The sequence below is a fragment of the Mus musculus genome, chromosome 2 (assembly GCF_000001635.26).
Source record: "Mus musculus strain C57BL/6J chromosome 2, GRCm38.p6 C57BL/6J".
Lineage (NCBI taxonomy): Eukaryota > Metazoa > Chordata > Mammalia > Rodentia > Muridae > Mus > Mus musculus.
The window spans coordinates 116149470-116167591 of NC_000068.7; the positions used below are offsets into that span (position 1 = coordinate 116149470).

At 40.5% G+C, this 18122-nt stretch overlaps 1 non-coding gene across 1 annotated transcript; it reads right to left on the reverse strand.

The window, feature by feature from the left end:
- Window positions 1-17689: 17689 nt before the first annotated feature.
- Window positions 17690-17838, reverse strand: LOC115489615. The gene has a single exon (XR_003954200.1). It is a non-coding gene; the product is annotated as a small nucleolar RNA SNORA48 (small nucleolar RNA).
- Window positions 17839-18122: the final 284 nt, after the last annotated feature.

The window sequence follows — 18122 nt, forward strand, 5'->3', positions numbered from 1 at the left end:
GTAGAATGGTGTTTGAAAGTTAATCATAAATAAACAAAAATCCAGTAAAATGAATCTCACAATGCAATGAGGCAAACAAGAGCTGGTCAATGGAAAACATGTGCAGGGCTTGAACATCCTCACCAGGGACTCTTCAAAAGGCAGTGACTCGAGAAGTTGCTCAAAATGCAACTTAAAAAAATTAAAACTAAAAAGAGGTATAAATATGGATATTAAGACATAAGAACAACCCAACACTGTTAATGGACAGCAAAGGTGTGTGATGTCACTAAGGTCTGAGTCTGGTCAGAGAACCAACAGGCGAGAACGAACATTCTCAGGAATTAACTAGCTGTATTTACCTCAATTTATACGTCACCCTGTCACAAAAATTCTCTCTCTCTTTTTTTTTTTTTTTAGTTTAGGATCAGTAGGTAACACAATCACTGGGCGTTAACAACTAGTATCCTAATTTGTAAGCCATCTAAGTTAAATCCTCTGGTAGCAGATCCCAATGGATACGCCACCTGATCCACGGGCCTCCACTACCTACATGTTGGCTTCATCATCTCTCCCAGCCAGAAGCACCTTTCTACTGCCTACCTGCTTCTCCTTCCAACAAAGAAGTCCCACTTACTCCTCACCCAGTGATTGGTTCCTTGAAATCTTTATTCATTAGGGGAAGGTTCATGAGAAGTCACCTGAGTACATGGTGCACTCCTCATTCCAGGCCACGCCTCCTGGAGAAGGGGGGGGGGCGTTAGCATCAAAATATAAACAGCACCAGGGCTATCCACAAAACACTTAGCATAACAGCATATTAAGTTTAACTCACCAAATCAGCATTTCACATTTTCAAAGGTTCTATTTTTGCAAGTTGGGAACCCACGCTACTTTTTTTTTTCTTTATATTGATTTATAGAATGGCTATTTTTTTATACTGTTTTTTTTTAATTTTAATTTTTATTTTTTTATTAGGTATTTTCCTCGTTTACATTTTCAATGCTATACCAAAGGTCCCCCATACCCACACCCCCAATCCCCTACCCACCCACTCCCCCTTTTTGGCCCTGGCGTTCCCCTGTACTGGGGCATATAAAGTTTGCAAGTCCAATGGGCCTCTCTTTGCGGTGATGGCCGACTAGGCCATCTTTTGATACATATGCAGCTAAAGACAAGAGCTCCCGGGTACTGGTTAGTTCATATTGTTGTTCCACCTATAGGGTTGCAGTTCCCTTAGCTCCTTGGGTAATTTCTCTAGCTCCTCCATTGGGGGCCGTGTGACCCATCCAATAGCTGACTGTGATCATCCACTTCTGTGTTTGCTAGGACCTGGCATAGTCTCAAAAGAGAGAGCTATATCTGGGTCCTTTCAGCAAAATCTTGCTAGTGTATGCAATGGTGTCAGCATTTGGAAGCTGATTATGGGATGGATCCCGGCATATGGCAATCACTAGATGGTCCATCCTTTCGTCACAGCTCCAAATTTTGTCTCTGTAACTCCTTCTATGGGTGTTTTGTTCCCATTTCTAAGAAAGGGTAAAGTGTCCACACTTTGGTCTTCGTTCTTGAATTTCATGCGTTTGGCAAGTTGTATCTTATATCTTGGGTATCCTAAGTTTCTGGGCTAATATCCACTTATCAGTGAGTACATATTGTGCGAGTTCCTTTGTGATGGGGTTACTTCACTCAGGATGATACCCTCCAGGTCCATCCATTTGCCTAGGAATTTCATAAATTCATTTTTTTAATAGCTGAGTAGTATTCCATTGTGTAAATGTACCACATTTTCTGTATCCATTCCTCTGTTGAGGGGCATCTGGGTTCTTTCCAGCTTCTGGCTATTATAAACAAGGCTGCTATGAACATAGTGGAGCATGTGTTCTTCTTACCGGTTGGGACATCTTCTGGATATATGCCCAGGAGAGGTATTGCGGGATCCTCCGGTAGTACTATGTCCAGTTTTCTGAGGAACCGCCAGACTGATTTCCAGAGTGGTTGTACAAGCTTGCAATCCCACCAACAATGGAGGAGTGTTCCTATTTCTCCACATCCTCGTCAGCATCTGCTGTCACCTGAGTTTTTGATCTTAGCCATTCTGACTGGAGTGAAGTGGAATCTAAGTGTTGTTTTGATTTGCATTTCCCTGATGATTAAGGATGTTGAACATTTTTTCAGGTGCTTCTCTGCCGTTCTGTATTCCTCAGGTGAGAATTCTTTGTTCAGCTCTGAGCCCCATTTTTAATGGGGTTATTTTATTTTCTGGAGCCCACCTTCTTGAGTTCTTTATATATATTGGATATTAGTCCCGTATCCGATTTGGGATAGGTAAAGATCTTTTCCCAATCTGTTGGTGGCCTTTTTGTCTTATTGACGGTGTCTTTTGCTTTGCAGAAGCTTTGCAATTTTATGAGGTCCCATTTATCGATTCTTGATCTTACAGCACAAGCCATTGCTGTTCTATTCAGGAATTTTTCCCCTGTACCCATAGGCTTTTCCCCACTTTCTCCTCTATAAGTTTCAGTGTCTCTGGTTTTATGTGGAGTTCCTTAATCCACTTAGATTTGACCTTAGTACAAGGAGATAGAAATGGATCAATTCGCATTCTTCTACACGATAACCGCCAGTTGTGCCAGCACCATTTGTTGAAAATGCTGTCTTTCTTCCACTGGATGGTTTTAGCTCCCTTGCCAAAGATCAAGTGACCATAGGTGTGTGGATTCATCTCTGGGTCTTCAATTCTGTTCCATTGGTCTACTTGTCTGTCACTAAACCAGATTTTGTTATTCCAGATGAATCTGCCGATTGCCCTTTCTAATTCGTTGAAGAATTGGGTTGGAATTTTGATGGGGATTGCATTGAATCTGTAGATTGCTTTTGGCAAGATGGCCATTTTTACAATGTTGATCCTGCCAATCCATGAGCATGGGAGATCTTTCCATCTTCTAAGATCTTCTTTAATTTCTTTCTTTAGAGACTTGAAGTTCTTATCATACAGATCTTTCACTTCCTTAGTTAGAGTCACGCCAAGGTATTTTATATTATTTGTGACTGTTGAGAAGGGTGTTGTTTCCCTAATTTCTTTCTCAGCCTGTTTATCCATTGTGTACAAAAAGGCCATTGACTTGTTTGAGTTAATTTTATATCCAGCTACTTCACTGAAGCTGTTTATCAGGCTTAGGAGTTCTCTGGTGGAATTTTTAGGGTCACTTATATATACTATTATATCATCTGCAAAAAGTGATATTTCGACTTCTTCCTTTCCAATTTGTATCCCCTTGATCTCCTTTTGTTGTCTAATTGCTCCGGCTAGGACTTCAAGTACAATGTTGAATAGGTAGGGCGAGAGTGGACAGCCTTGTCTAGTCCCTGATTTTAGTGGGATTGCTTCCAGCTTCTCACCATTTACTTTGATGTTGGCTATTGGTTTGCTGTAGATTGCTTTTATCATGTTTAGGTATGGGCCTTGAATTCCTGATCTTTCCAAGACTTTTATCATGAATGGATGTTGGATTTTGTCAAATGCTTTCTCAGCATCTAATGAGACGATCATGTGGTTTTTGTCTTTGAGTTTGTTTATATACTGGATTACATTGATGGATTTCAATATATTAAACCATCCCTGCATCCCTGGGATGAAACCTACTTGGTCAGAATGGATGATTGTTTTGATGTGTTCTTGGATTCGGTTAGCAAGAAATTTATTGAGGACTTTTGCATCGATATTCATAAGGGAAATTGGTCTGAAGTTCTCTATCTTGGTTGGGTCTTTTTGTGGTTTAGGTATCAGAGTAATTGTGGCTTCATAGAATGAGTTGGGTAGAGTACCTTCCGTTTCTATTTTGTGAAATAGTTTGTGAAGAACTGGAATTAGGTCTTCTTTGAAGGTCTGATAGGACTGTGCACTAAACCCGTCTGTTCCTGGGCTTTTTTTGGCTGGGAGACTATTTATGACTGCTTCTATTTCTTTAGAGGATATAGGACTGTTGAGATCATTAACCTGATCTTGATTTAGCTTTGGTACCTGGTATCTGTCTAGAAACTTGTCCATTTCATCCAGGTTTTCCAGTTTTGTTGAGTATTGCCTTTTGTAGAAGGATCTGATGGTGTTTTGCATTTCTTCAGGATCTGTTGTTATATCTCCATTTTCATTTCTGATTTTGTTAATTAGGATGCTTTCCCTGTGCCCTCTAGTGATTCTGGCTAAGGGTTTATCTATCTTGTTGATTTTCTCAAAGAACCAGCTCCTTGATTGGTTGATTCTTTGAATAGTTCTTCTTGTTTCCACTTGGTTGATTTCACCCCTGAGTTTGATTATTTCCTGCCTTGTACTCCTCTTGGGTGAATTTGCTTCCTTTTCTTCTAGACCTTTTAGGTGTGTTGTCAAGCTGCTAATGTGTGCTCTCTCTAGTTTCTTTTTGGAGGCACTCAGAGCTATGAGTTTTCCTCTTAGGAATGCTTTCATTGTGTCCCATAAGTTTGGGTATGTTGTGGCTTCATTTTCATTAAACTCCAAAAACTCCTTAATTTCTTTCTTTATTCCTTCCTTGACCAATGTATCATTAAGAAGAGTGTTGTTCAGTTTCCACGTGAATGTTGCCTTTCTATTATTTATTTTGTTATTGAAGATCAGCCTTAGTCCATGGTGATCTGATAGGATGCATGGGACAATTTCAATATTTTTGTATATGTTGAGGCTTGTTTTGTGACCAGTTATGTGGTCAATTTTAGAGAAGGTACCGTGAGGTGCTGAGAAGAAGGTATATCCTTTTGTTTTAGGATAAAATGTTCTGTAGATATCTGTTAAGTCCATTTGTTTCATCACTTCTGTTAGTTTCACTGTGTCCCTGTTTAGTTTCTGTTTCCATGATCTGTCCATTGGTGAAAGTGGTGTTTTGAAGTCTCCCACTATTATTGTGTGAGGTGCAATGTGTGCTTTGAGCGTTACTAAAGTTTCTTTAATGAATGTGGCTGCCCTTGTATTTGGAGCATAGATATTCAGAATTGAAAGTTCCTCTTGGAGGATTTTACCTTTGATGAGTATGAAGTGCCCCTCCTTGTCTTTTTTGATGACTTTGGGTTGGAAGTCAATCTTATCAGATATTAGGATGGCTACTCCAGCTTGTTTCTTCATACCATTTGCTTGGAAAATTGTTTTCCAGCCTTTCATTCTGAGGTAGTGTCTATCTTTTTCTCTGAGATGCGTTTCCTGTAAGCAGCAAAATGTTGGGTCTTCTTTGTGTAGCCAGTTTGTTAGTCTATGTCTTTTTTGGGGGGGAGTTGAGACCATTTATATTAAGAGATATTAAGGAAAAGTAATTGTTGCTTCCTGTTATTTTTGTTGTTAAAGTTGGCATTCTGTTCTTGTGGCTGTCTTCTTTTAGTTTTGTTGAGGGATTATCTTTTTGTTTTTTCTAGGGCGTGGTTCCCGTCCTTGTATTGGTTTTTTTTCTGTTATTATCCTTTGAAGGGCTGGATTCGTGGAGAGATAATGGGTGAATTTAGTTTTGTCGTGGAATACTTTGGTTTCTCCATCTATGGTAATTGATAGTTTGGGTGGGTATAGTAGCCTGGGCTGGAATTTGTGTTCTCTTAGTGTCTGTATAACATCTGTCCAGGCTCTTCTGGCTTTCATAGTCTCTGGTGAAAAATCTGGTGTAATTCTGATAGGCTTGCCTTTATATGTTACTTGACCTTTTTCCCTTACTGCTTTTAGTATTCTATCTTTATTTAGTGCATTTGATGTTCTGATTATTATGTGTCGGGAGGAATTTCTTTTCTGGTCCAGTCTATTTGAAGTTCTGTAGGCTTCTTGTATGTTCATGGGCATCTCTTTCTTTAGATTTGGGAAGTTTTCTTCAATAATTTTGTTGAAGATGTTTGCTGGTCCTTTGAGTTGAAAATCTTCATTCTCATCTACTCCTATTATCTGTAGGTTTGGTCTTCTCATTGTGTCCTGGATTTCCTGGACGTTTTGAGTTAGGATCTTTTTGCATTTTACATTTTCTTTGATTGTTGTGCCGATGTTCTCTATGGAATCTTCTGCACCTGAGATTCTCTCTTCCATCTCTTGTATTCTGTTGCTGATGCTCAAATCTATGGTTCAAGATTTTTTTCCTAGGGTTTCTATCTCCAGCGTTGCCTCACTTTGGGTTTTCTTTATTGTGTCTACTTCCCTTTTTAGGTCTTGTATGGTTTTGTTCATTTCCATCACCTGTTTGGATGTGTTTTCCTGTTTTTCTATAAGGACTTCTACCTGTTTGGTTGTGTTTTCCTGTTTTTCTTTAAGGACTTGTAACTCTTTAGCAGTGTTCTCCTGTATTTCTTTAAGTGAGTTATTAAATTCCTTCTTTATGTCCTCTACCATCATCATGAGATATGCTTTTAATTCCAGGTCTACCTTTTCAAGTGTGTTAGGGTGCCCTGGACTGGGCGAAGTGGGCGTTCTGGGTTCTGATGATGGTGAGTGGTCCTGGTTTCTGTTAGTAGGATTCTTACGTTTACCTTTCGCCATCTGGCAATCTCTGGAGTTAGTTGTTATAGTTGTCTTTGTTTAGAGATTGTTCCTCTGGTGATTTTGTTATCCTCTATCAGCAGACGTGGGAGACTAGCTCTCTCCTCTGAGTTTCAGTGGTCAGAGCAGTCTCTGCAGGCAAGCTCTCCTCTTTCAGGGAAGGTGCACAGTTATCTGGTGTTTGGACCTCCTCCTGGCTGAAGATGAAGGCCCAAAACAGGATCTTTCCCAGAAGCTGTGTTGCTTTGGCCAGGAAGGTGGCCGGTTGTCTGGAGCCGAAGATGGCGCTGCCTCAGAAGCTCTGTGGCTCTCGCCTGTCCCAGAAACTGCTGGCCTCTGTACTCCACACCCTCACCCGTGCAGCCTGCCCTCCGCGGAGTCCCGGAACCAAGGTGGCTCCCGCCGGAGCCTGAGGCAGAAACCTCTTGGGCCGGGCGGACCCCTGTGCTCTCACCAGGAAGGTGGTCGGTTGTCTGGAGCCGAAGTTGGCACCGCCTCCACAAAAATTCTACTTCTGGGCATTTACCCAACAGAAATGAACAAAAGATCAAACAAAAGATGTAAGAATATCTACTACATCATTTCCAATAGCCCAAATAGGAAAAAATTAAAATACCCCCTCAGCATCAAGCAGGAGATATAAAATATGATATATTTATTTAAAGTTGTACCATATAACACAAAGAGAAGAGAGTATCTCACCGTGTATCAAGACAGATGAAAACTCAGGGCAGAAAATTTGAGCAATAGTCTCCGGATATGAGTATGTCCTGTATTTATTCTAGGTTTTTATTCCAGATGGCAGCACATATTAAAATAATCCTTGAACCAGAGCACTTAAGATTTCTCATTTATATTATGCTTTGAAAAACTATCTGAAAATATAGATTGGGCCATCAACTGAGCATATTTATGGAATGTATGCATGTACACATGTGTATACTCACTCATTGACACATACTCCCACACAGCCACTCACCTGTACATAAATACCTACCTACCTACCTACCTACATACATACATAGACTTTCTTGTGTGCATACATATTCACACATATGTTCACACATATCTACATACACACATGCATGTACATATACCCACATATACACACTTGTACACACGTGCCTCCAGGAGGAGCTCAAATGAAATAAAACAAAACAGAAAAACATTTTGAGAGGTAAAATCACCTTCATGCCTTCTGCTGAAGGGATTTTGCTTCATCTTGTACCAACTGAAAATTGAGGATAATTTTTTCATTCATGTGAATATTATATTAGGCATGAAAGTAAGATAATGTATAAATAATTTATATTGTCTTCTATTTTTACATTCAAATCTTACATTGCAAGAAAAAGTATTCAACGTTAATAGGTCCCTAGTGATACTAACAATTGAATGTGAACAATACTTTATTTCAGAACTAAATTTCCATTAAATATAGAGTTAGATATAAGATCTGCTTTAAAACACAGAGGGCAGGAATGGAAGATTCATAGGAGCTGGTATTGTGTTTAGTCTCATTCTTTGTTATTGTCCAAATTCCTAGGATTTGTCATGTTTGTGGCAATAATATATACATATATATTTGGGTTAACATGAAATGAGAATGACTCTATTATTTGGCATAAATAATTTAAATTGTATCCTTCTGTTTCTATGCACTTTAAACAGCCAGTTAGAAGAATGATCGATAAGACTCTGATTCTTGCTATTAGAGGCATTGTCATGTTAGAAACATACTGGAATCTTTCTGCATTTTTCATTTTGCTTATCCTTTGATTTCTTAAGAACTTAGTTTAGCTCAACCCTACAAGCTATTGCTTCAGCCATGTGACTTCCCCTTCCAACCTTAGCATGTCTGTTGGAGTTGTATTGTTCAGGTCTTGTTTAGGCAGCTATGTTGTTGAGGTAGCATGGTTGAGGCTTCTCTGACATTTCTAGGAGACACACACTAACAGAAGATTTACCAGTGCTTGATGTCTTCAGCAATAGGAACAGACCTTCAAACTCTTGGTGGAAATTCAGGAACAAAGCAATAACCTATACTGTTTTGTGAGTTTTATGAACTCCTCAGACCAAAAACTCAAAACAGGAGTTTCTCACATTTGATACTGAGTTTTTTGTTTGATAGTCTATGGCTCTTTGAGGGGAGTATTGTCAGCCAAAGTAGTCTATAACTTCATTTCAACTCTATATGTGTTTGAGACAGGATCACTTACACTGCCTTGGCTATCCTGGAACTCACCATGTAGACCAGACTGGTATAGAACTCATGGAGACCCACCTGCTTCTGCCTACTGGTGACGTATTTTAAAAACATTGTTTGAGTTGTTTTCCCTCCCTCCCTCCCTCCCTCCCTCCTTCCCTCCCTCCCTCTCTTCCTCCCTCCCTTCCTCCCTCCCTCCCTTCCTCCCTCTTCTTTTGTATTTTCCTTCCACTCCCTGCACAAGTAAAACCCTCATCCTCATGTTTTACAGTTATTTAAATTCAAAATTTAAATTATAGCATTATTTTTAACACATAGGCAGCACTAATTGGCCTTATTTAGTTATTTAAAAAGAAGAGGGCATATGCCCAGGAGTGGTATAGTTGGGTTCTCAGGTAATACTGTGTCCAATTTTCTGAGAAACCACCAGACTGATTTCCAGAGTGGTTGTACCAGCTTGCAATCCCACCAGCAATGGAGGAGTATTTCTCTTTCTCCACATCCTCGCCAACATCTGTCACTTGAATTTTTGATCTTAGCCATTCTGCCTAGTGTGAGGTGGATCTCAGCTATACTACCCCTCAGCATATATTCACAAGATTCTCCAACATATAACAAGGACACATGCTACACTATGTTCATAGCAGCCTTATTTATAATAGCCAGACTGGAAACAACCCAGATGCCCTTCAATAGAGAAATAGATAAAAAAATGTGGTACATTTACACAATGGAATACTACTCAGCTATTAAAAAACAATGAATTCTTGAAATTCTTTTTTTTTCTACACAGGTTTTTTATTAGATATTTTCTTCATTTACATTTCAAATGCTATCCTGAAAGTCCCCTATACCCTCCCCCTACCCTCCTCCCCAACCCACCCACTCCCACTTCCTTGCCCTGGCATTCCCCTGTACTGCGGCATATGATCTTCACAAGACCAAGGGCCTCTCCTCCCATTGATGGCCAACTAGGCCATCCTCTGCTACATATGCAACTAGAGACACAGTTCTAGAGGCAAATGAATGAAACTAGAAAATATTCTGAGTGAGGTAACCCAATCACTAAAGAATACACATAGTATGCACTCACTGATAATTGGATATTAGCCCCAAAGCTCAGAATGTCTAAGATACAATTCACAGACCACATGAATCGCAGGAAGAAGGAAGACCAAAGTGTAGGTGCTTCAGTCCTTCTTAGAAAGGGGAACAATATACTCACAGTAGCAAATACAGAGACAAAGTATGGAACAGAGCCTGAAGGAAAGGTCATCTAGAGACTGCCCCACCTGGGCATCCACCCCATATACAGTCACCAAACACAGACACTATTGTGAATGCCAAGAAGTGGTTGCTGTCAGGAGCCTGATATAGCTGTCTCCTGAGAAGCTCTGCCAGAGCCTGACAAATACAGAGGTGGATGCTCTTAGCCAACCATTGGATTAAGCAAGGGGTTCCCAGTGGAGGAGTTAGAGAAAGGACTGAAGGAGCTGAAGGGGTTTGCAGCCCATAGGAAGAACAACAATAGCAACCATCCAGACCTCACAGAGCTCCCAGAGACTAAGCCACCAATCAAGGAGCACACATAGAGGGACCCATGGCTCCAGCCACACATGTAGCAGAGGATGGCCTTGTCAGACATCATTGGGAAGAGAGGCCCTTGGTCCTGTGAAGGCTGAATTCGAGGCAGGGAGGCGGGAGTAGGTGGGTGGGTAGGGGAGCACCCTCATAGAAGCGGGGGCAGGGCCAGCGGGGGTGGAGGCGATGGGATTGAGAGTTGTGGGGGAGGGGGGCAGGAAAGGCGATGATAACATTGTAAATAAAGAAAATATCCAAAAAAAAAAAAAAAAGAAAGAAAGAAACTGACATAGGATTTTGTAGGGCGTGTTAGGAGCTGAAAGGGTGATGAGGTAGACAAGATCTACTTTATTCTATAAATATATAAAATTCTCAAGAATAGAGGAAAGTTAGTATTAATTAAAATCAACTTTAAATGGGATATTTTTTCTTTTAACAAGTCAAAATTAAATTTTTACTTTTATTATTTAAAATTTTTTGCTCGTCTTTTACTTTATGCTTAATCAGTTACAAGGCAATTATAGAAATGCTGTAAGATATTGTACTGGTTAGTGTTTGCCACCTTGATCCAAGCCTAGTTGGAACTGGAAGAGAAACTCATTTGGGAAATTTGTTTCCATTGAATTGTGCCATGGACATGCATGTAGAGCATTTTCTTGATTGTTGATAGATGCAGGAGCCACAGTCCATTGGATGCACTTGCACTGCTGTGCAGGTAGGCTTGGGTTGTATGAGAAAGCCAGGTGAGAAGCCTTCAAACCAGGTCAACCCTTTGCTCCCCAAGTTGCTTTTGGTCAGATGCGAAGTAGAACAGATGCTAATATGTGGAAGAGCATACGACCCCACAGCTACACTACTTAGTTTGTATTTTGGTTTGTGTCCCTCCAGTCATTTCTGCGCATATTTAATTTGCTGTTTCTCATAGCTGTCAATGTCCACTTTAATTTGAAGGCTGACTTTGAAAATTAACAAATCTGAATTTTGTCTTTTCAGCGTTGTATTGGCTTATATAATTTTTTTCTGCGTGTACACTTTTAATTTTAATATTTATATATTTATTCATTTATTTACATCCCAGATGCTGCCCCCTCCCTGTCCCTCCTTACAGAAACCCTTTCCAATCCCTTCCCTTTCTCTTCTGAGAGGATGTTTGCTAGCTCCATCATAGGCTCAGGCTTTGGGAGCTGTTTTATACAGCTCAGGATCACTTGTCTAGGGATAGTGCTGTCCACAGTGAGATTGTCATTCCTATTATCAACTAACAGTCAAGATAATCTAGAATATACATGTATGCAGACCAGTTTGAAACAGGTAATTTCTCAGTCCTCTCAGATAATTATAGACTATTTCAAGTTGGCAATTAAATATAACCAGGACAGGTGGTAAGGGTATAACATGGTGGAGAATAAGATATGATCAACACATACTATGTATGCATGTATGGGCAATTGTGTACATGTGTATAAGTAACATAATAAAAGGAGCCTTATCTTAACCCATTTCTAACTATTTTTCTTACCTTTCAGATTTTATTTTTCCCTTTCCACCACTTTGCATATGTGATTGGATTAAAATTATCATCATTTTTCTCTTGTTTTATGAGACTGTTAGGTTTTTTTTTTCCTTAATGTATTTCATGGTATTCTGGCAATTGACTATTTTCCATTCCTCTGGGTTTATGATCACCCAAATTTGATGCTGTTTGATTGTCCTCAGGAACTTTGTTTTGTTTTGTTTTGTTTTGTTTTGTTTTGTTTTGTTTTCTCTACTTTGAGAGTTGATGCTTTTGCTTGTGAAATCACCATTCCTAGCTTCAGGATTATCGGTTCTCCTGTTAATTATGATGTTCACCTATGGGCTTGCAGAACACATTTTTTTCTTTACTTCACTATGTTTTTCTTCTAGTAATTCCTTTAGAATTTTTTGTATTGGTTGAAGTTCCCTATTTCTTGGAACCTTTCTCTACATCTGGAGCCATGAAAATGTTAAAAATATTACTTTAATTGTTCAGTGCTCTTTCTATCTGGTTTGCAGTTTTGGCTCCATTCTTTTTAGCTGTTTGATAAGAGGCTGCTTTTGAAAGTTGAGGTTAACTGCAGAACTGTAGAGACTGAGAGAAACAGGAATGCTATGCAGAAATGTGCAAACCTCATCTGCTAGGGTGTGAGTGTTGGAGATTTCATCAATAGCCTTAAGATCTGAGTTATTTGTATTCTGCCATTCTCCCCATGGTTTATTCCGTGCACAAGCACAATGTTTCTTTAGCATTTGCTTATGAAGTGGAATAAGCTGGTTTGCTGGAAGGTTTTGATGAGACTTCTTATCTGCGTTCATCTTAGTGCTTATGTTCAACAGGGGCTTTTGGTCTCTATCTTTTTGACCTTCTTGCAATGGAAGACTACAAATGCTGTTATTTAGGGATTAGGAGGGTTAGAGGCAGCGGTATCCCAGTCTAGACCTTGTGTAGGCATGCCCAATTTTGGGTCTCAGCAATGAACTTTCTCAGAGATCAATGGGCTATTAAAGAATATGAGTATATGGGAAAGTATTTATTTCTCTAACAAACTTGAGGAATCTTCTTGCTAGACATAGTAACCTTGGTTCAGAATTGTTTGCATTCAGGACTGGAAATCGATCATTCTGTGTTTCTAGGGTTTCTGATTTAATTCTGATGAGGCTGTCTTTTAAGGTTATTGATGCTTTTTCAGACAATTTCAAATAATTCTTTTTGGTTTTGTACTCTTGGTTTGTCTGCTGTAATGTAATACGGATGGGTCCTTCTTGTTTCTGTCTGTTTGAGGTTCTAAATGTCTCATACACTTGGATGTTCATATATTTATCTAAATCTGGGGAGATTGCTGGTATAAGTTCATTGAACAGGTCATATATATCATTAGTCTGTATTAGCTCCTTCTGTCACTCACACATTCTAACATTTGATTAATTGGACATTGATGGTCATAATGTATATATTCATGATCTATATCCTTAAATTGATTCTTCCTGCTTGTATGCCTGCAGGCCAGAAATGGGCACCAGATCTCAGTATTGATGGTTGTGAGCCACTATGTGGTTGCTGGGAATTAAACTCAGGACCTCTGAAAGAGCAGCCAGTCCTCCTAACAGCTAAACCAACTCCCCAGTCCCTGTATGCTCTTTTTTATTTTCAGCTTGAGATAGTCCATGGATGCATTTTAAAATTAGGCTTATTGATTTTTGTTTCAGATTTGTTTTTTTCCAGTGTCTCAATTTCTTTACTGAATTGCTCATGAACTTCACTGAATTTCTTGTTCAGGTCTTGAGTTGACTTTCTCATGTCATTTCTCAGTTTATTTGAATTTTTCTTGAGGTCACTGATAATCTTAAAGGTATATTTTTAAATTCTGTGTTCAGCATTTCAACCATTTCAATGCCCTTGGGTGGAGTTAGTGAGGGGTTTGAAGCTTTGAAGGAGATGAACTACTGCCTCCCTGTTTCATATTACTTACATCCCACATTGAAACCATTGATTTGTTGAAAGGGTACCTCTGGATCTTTATAGTGGGCAATCAACTCTCAGAGTCTTAGTGCCCATCATCCTTCAGAAGAGAGTAAACAGAAACAATAATAAAAGCACAACACAGCAGGAAAAACAAACAAACAAACAATCCCCCAACAAAAAACAAATCCAACACAGCAGATCTTTAAAATTAGCTTAAAAAGTAGAAACATCAGCTACACTATAAGATAAGGAGATAGGACATTGTAAGTTAAATGAGGAATTTCAAAATTATTCAACATAAAATTACTGACACTTTGGAAATAAAGGAAAGAAAAGAAGAAAAAGGGAAGAAACAAGATAAGAAAAAGTCACTGCAGGGATGAAGGTCTAAGAGATACCAGTGAAGTACAGCAAGAAAACACAAGGCAGATAAGACCAGAGAGACAAGAGAGCAGGGCCAGAAGGTTGACTTAGTGAGTGATCCTAGCAACCTGAGTTCTGTCTTCATGAGCCACATAGTGGAAGGAAATAACTGACTCCGGCAAGTTTTTGTTTGGCATCCACATGCATGAAGTAGCATGTATTTCCTTCTGCTCCTACAAACATCAAACACATGCACATGCATGCATACACATACAAGCACACATACACACTGTCTGGAGAAATGGCACAATGGTTAAGAAAACTTATAACTCTTGTAGAAGACCAAGGTTCAGTTCCCAACACCCACATGGTGCTTCACATCTATCCCTAATTCCATCTCTAAGGTATCCAACCTCTTCTTATGACATCCATGGGCACCAGACATGCATGTGGTACACATACTTACATGCATACAAAACACTCATACATATAAGATAAAAATAAAGACATCTAAGCTAAATACAAGCCAAATAAAACAACAAACCTAAGACTAACAAGACTAGAAATTATCACTTCCTTTTGAGGTGATGCAGAATGTAGAAATTTCACTGTTTTCTTAGACTTGTCATTTTGTTTGTTATTCAAGTGTCCAGGTGTTGAAACATTTCTGTTTGTGGTTTAAACAGCTTAGACCAGAAGGGGCTGTTTGTGAGCTGAACTCTGGTTGTTTTTCTTTGTATATGACTACTACTGGATGTTTTCTGCACCAGTTCTCTGCAAGGTGAGACTACAGTCTCCACTCTCAAACTTCTCCCAGGGAACTTAAAGTCTCTCTTCCACAACTTGTGCATCTTCTCATAGCAGACAAGTTCTGTCAGTATAGGCTAAAGTGTGAGGATGTCCAAACAGGTTGCGTTTCCACGAAGTTTTGCTGGGGCTCTGAGTGTGGGGATAGTAGTTAAATCAAAGCAATGTAGGAAGAGGCAAAGGACACTGGTTGTTCCTGCCAGCTCTAGCTGTAGACATCTTGTCCTAGTACGGGCTTGGCCCTTTCCTCCTAACCCCTCACCAGCTTCTTCTGGTCCTTAAGATGTTGGGCAAACATTACAACCATGTGCTCTGAGTAATTAGTATTTAGAAAATATTCCAGTGTTTCTGTTTTAAAATACTTTCTTGTATTTTATTTTATGATTTTATTTATTTGGTTCTCTCTCTCTCTCTCTCTCTCTCTCTCTCTCTCTCTTTTTCTCGACTGTCCAGGTTAATATTTGGTCACTTTCTTTGTCATCTCAATGTTTGCACTCTTCTTTCACTGTTATTTTAGCTTCTGCTGAGACTTTTGTGCATTCTTTCTTCCTGTCATTAAGGTTTAGTTTATTCTTGGTTTTGTGATGTTTTAAACGTGACAGTGCATCTTGGGACCCATTGCTGGCACTCTCCTTCTCAGAAGAGTAGGGGTGGAATGGGGAGGGATATGAAAGAGGAACTGCAAGGTGGTGAGGGAGGGGAGCTGTTCTTGATTCACGGTTTTTGTGTCTAGTGTCTTCTTATTTTACCTTTTTAATTTGTTAAGACATGCTATACAGCTAACAATTTGATTTATTTGTGAAAATCATCCTGTGATAATAAAAAGAATGTATATTCCATCAAAAAATGTTGGACAAATAAGATTAAATCCTCCTCCACAGCACAGCTTACACATCCCATGGAAATCAGTAAAGAAAATAAGACAATAAATTCCAGTTTGTTTAGCTATTGTGTGGATTTTAGTAATTTTGTTCTTTGGGGTAGTATCATATATTTCTTTTAAATATCTATGTTAATTGTATTTATGGCAAATTAGACTCAAGGATGAGTTATGCATTCTCTTAAAGAAAAAAAAAACCCAAAAAACAAAAAACTGTGTCTGTGAATCTGCCCTAAACTTACAGCCCGTTTAGGGATTTATAAAGATGCTTGCAAGAGTTAGTTGCTTACCTAGTGCAGAGTGGAAAGCCCTTAGAGCTTGACAATATAACAATGCCTTCGACATCAGGACCAGCTCCACTGTGCTGCCCAGGCAAGGTGAAGGGCTGACTCTCTGGAGTGCTACAGCTGCTGAGGGCCAGCGAGAGTTGTGAATCACCATGTGGGTGTTGAGAATGAAACCCAGATTTTTGTCTTGCTTTGTTGTTTTTCTTCTTCTCCTTTTTACAAGAATAACAAGTGCTCTTAACCATTGAGTCATTTCTCCAGCTGTGTTGTGTTTTGTGTGTGTGTCTGTGTGTGTGTGTGTGTGTGTCTGTGTGCGCTTGTCCGTGTTTGGTGTTTGTAGGAGCAGGGGGAAGTACACGCAACTTCATGGTCTCACGCTCTTCTGCCCTCAGGGCCAGCTCTCCTGGCTACTGCAGATGGCAAAGAGGGGAAGGAGGAGGGCATCACCCTTGCACCCACTCTAGGAGGGGCAGAACCAATCTTCCCATGCTCTCAACCATGAGGCTGGCTCACCCAGTGCCCCCTCGAGTAGGGCCAGCCCTACTGTTCTGTGTAGGCGAAGTGCAGAGCCCACTCTCTCTAGCACTGCAGTTGGCAAGGGCCCTGGCCAGCTTACCAGCTTTCTTGATCCCAAGACCGATTCTCCCGACTGCTGCAGGCAGGGGCCATCACTCCCACACCCTTGCCATCCACACCAGACAAGTGGTAGGTCCGGCTTGACAAGGGACAGATGTAATGCGATGCCTGGGCAAGATGTAGCGCCTGCTCTCCTGACCGCTGCAGGAGAGAGTAAGGGCCAGCTCACCCACTCTCATGACTGGGGGGCCAGCTCTTCAGACTGTAGCAGGTGGTGAGGGGCAAGGCGGGGAAAGGTGTTACCCCTGCCATGTCATGTCAAGGAAGACGAGTGGCGTGGTCAGCTCTCTCTCACTCTGTCCTTGGGGCTGGGTTGCCCACTCCTCCTTGTCCAGACCCAGCCCTACTGTGCTGCCCAGGCAAGATGCAGGGCTGTCTCTCCCTAGTATACAGTCTGTGATATAGTCTGTGATGGGCAGGGACAGGTCACCTGTTCTCATGAACTCAGGGCCAGTTCTTCCGACTGTTACAGGTGGTGGTGGTGGTGGTGGTGGTGGTGGTGGTGGTGTATCACCTCTGTGCTTGTGGCACCCCTGGACAAAGGAATAGTGGGGTCAACTTTTTCATAATCATGCACTGGGGCTGCTCATCACACCCCTGCCACAAGGGTGAGTTCTACTGTCCTTTGTGGTGAGGGGCAAGGCTTGCTCTTCTGAGTGCCAAAATGGGACCATGTGGATGTTCAGGGCTGTGCATAACTGGCCATGCCCCTCACTAGATGCAATGCTCTGGAGAGCTTGCCCATTTAGACACCCAAAAGAGCACATAACTGTGGCTCCCACTGCAGGCTGGTCACAAGGATGGCAGGCCCTTGGGTGACATCCTCCATCTGTCCTGCAGGTGTGCGGTGGCATGGCAGTCTTCAGGTCTTGGACTGTCTTCCTTCTCCCGTGTTGCACTGCTGGATTTGATTTGATTTGATTTGATTTGATTTGATTTGATTTGATTTGATTTTTTATGAGTCCTAGGCATAAGACAGCTTTGACCACTAAGCCAGGCATCAAGCTAGGATGAACAAAGGACTGCCATCTGCTCTGGCCCTGACTGATGTAAGAACACTATCAACACTACCAACAAGGTGTTTCTTTGCTCATGCCAGAGGAAGGTGGGGCGGGATTTTTTTTTCTTATTTCTTGCTAGTGAAGACTCATATTTTAGAGTCATTAAAGAAAATAAGCCAATATATTCAAGTTTGTTTAGCTATTTAGTAAACTTCAGTAATTTCGTTCTTTGGGGGGGTATCATTAATTTCTTTTAAATATCTGTGTTAATTGTATGTATAGCAAATTAAACTCAAGGATGAGTTATGCGTCCTCTTAAAGAATGCAAAATTATAAATATGAAAGGCAACAAAACCATCAGCTACCACTTTGCAAACTCAGCTTGCT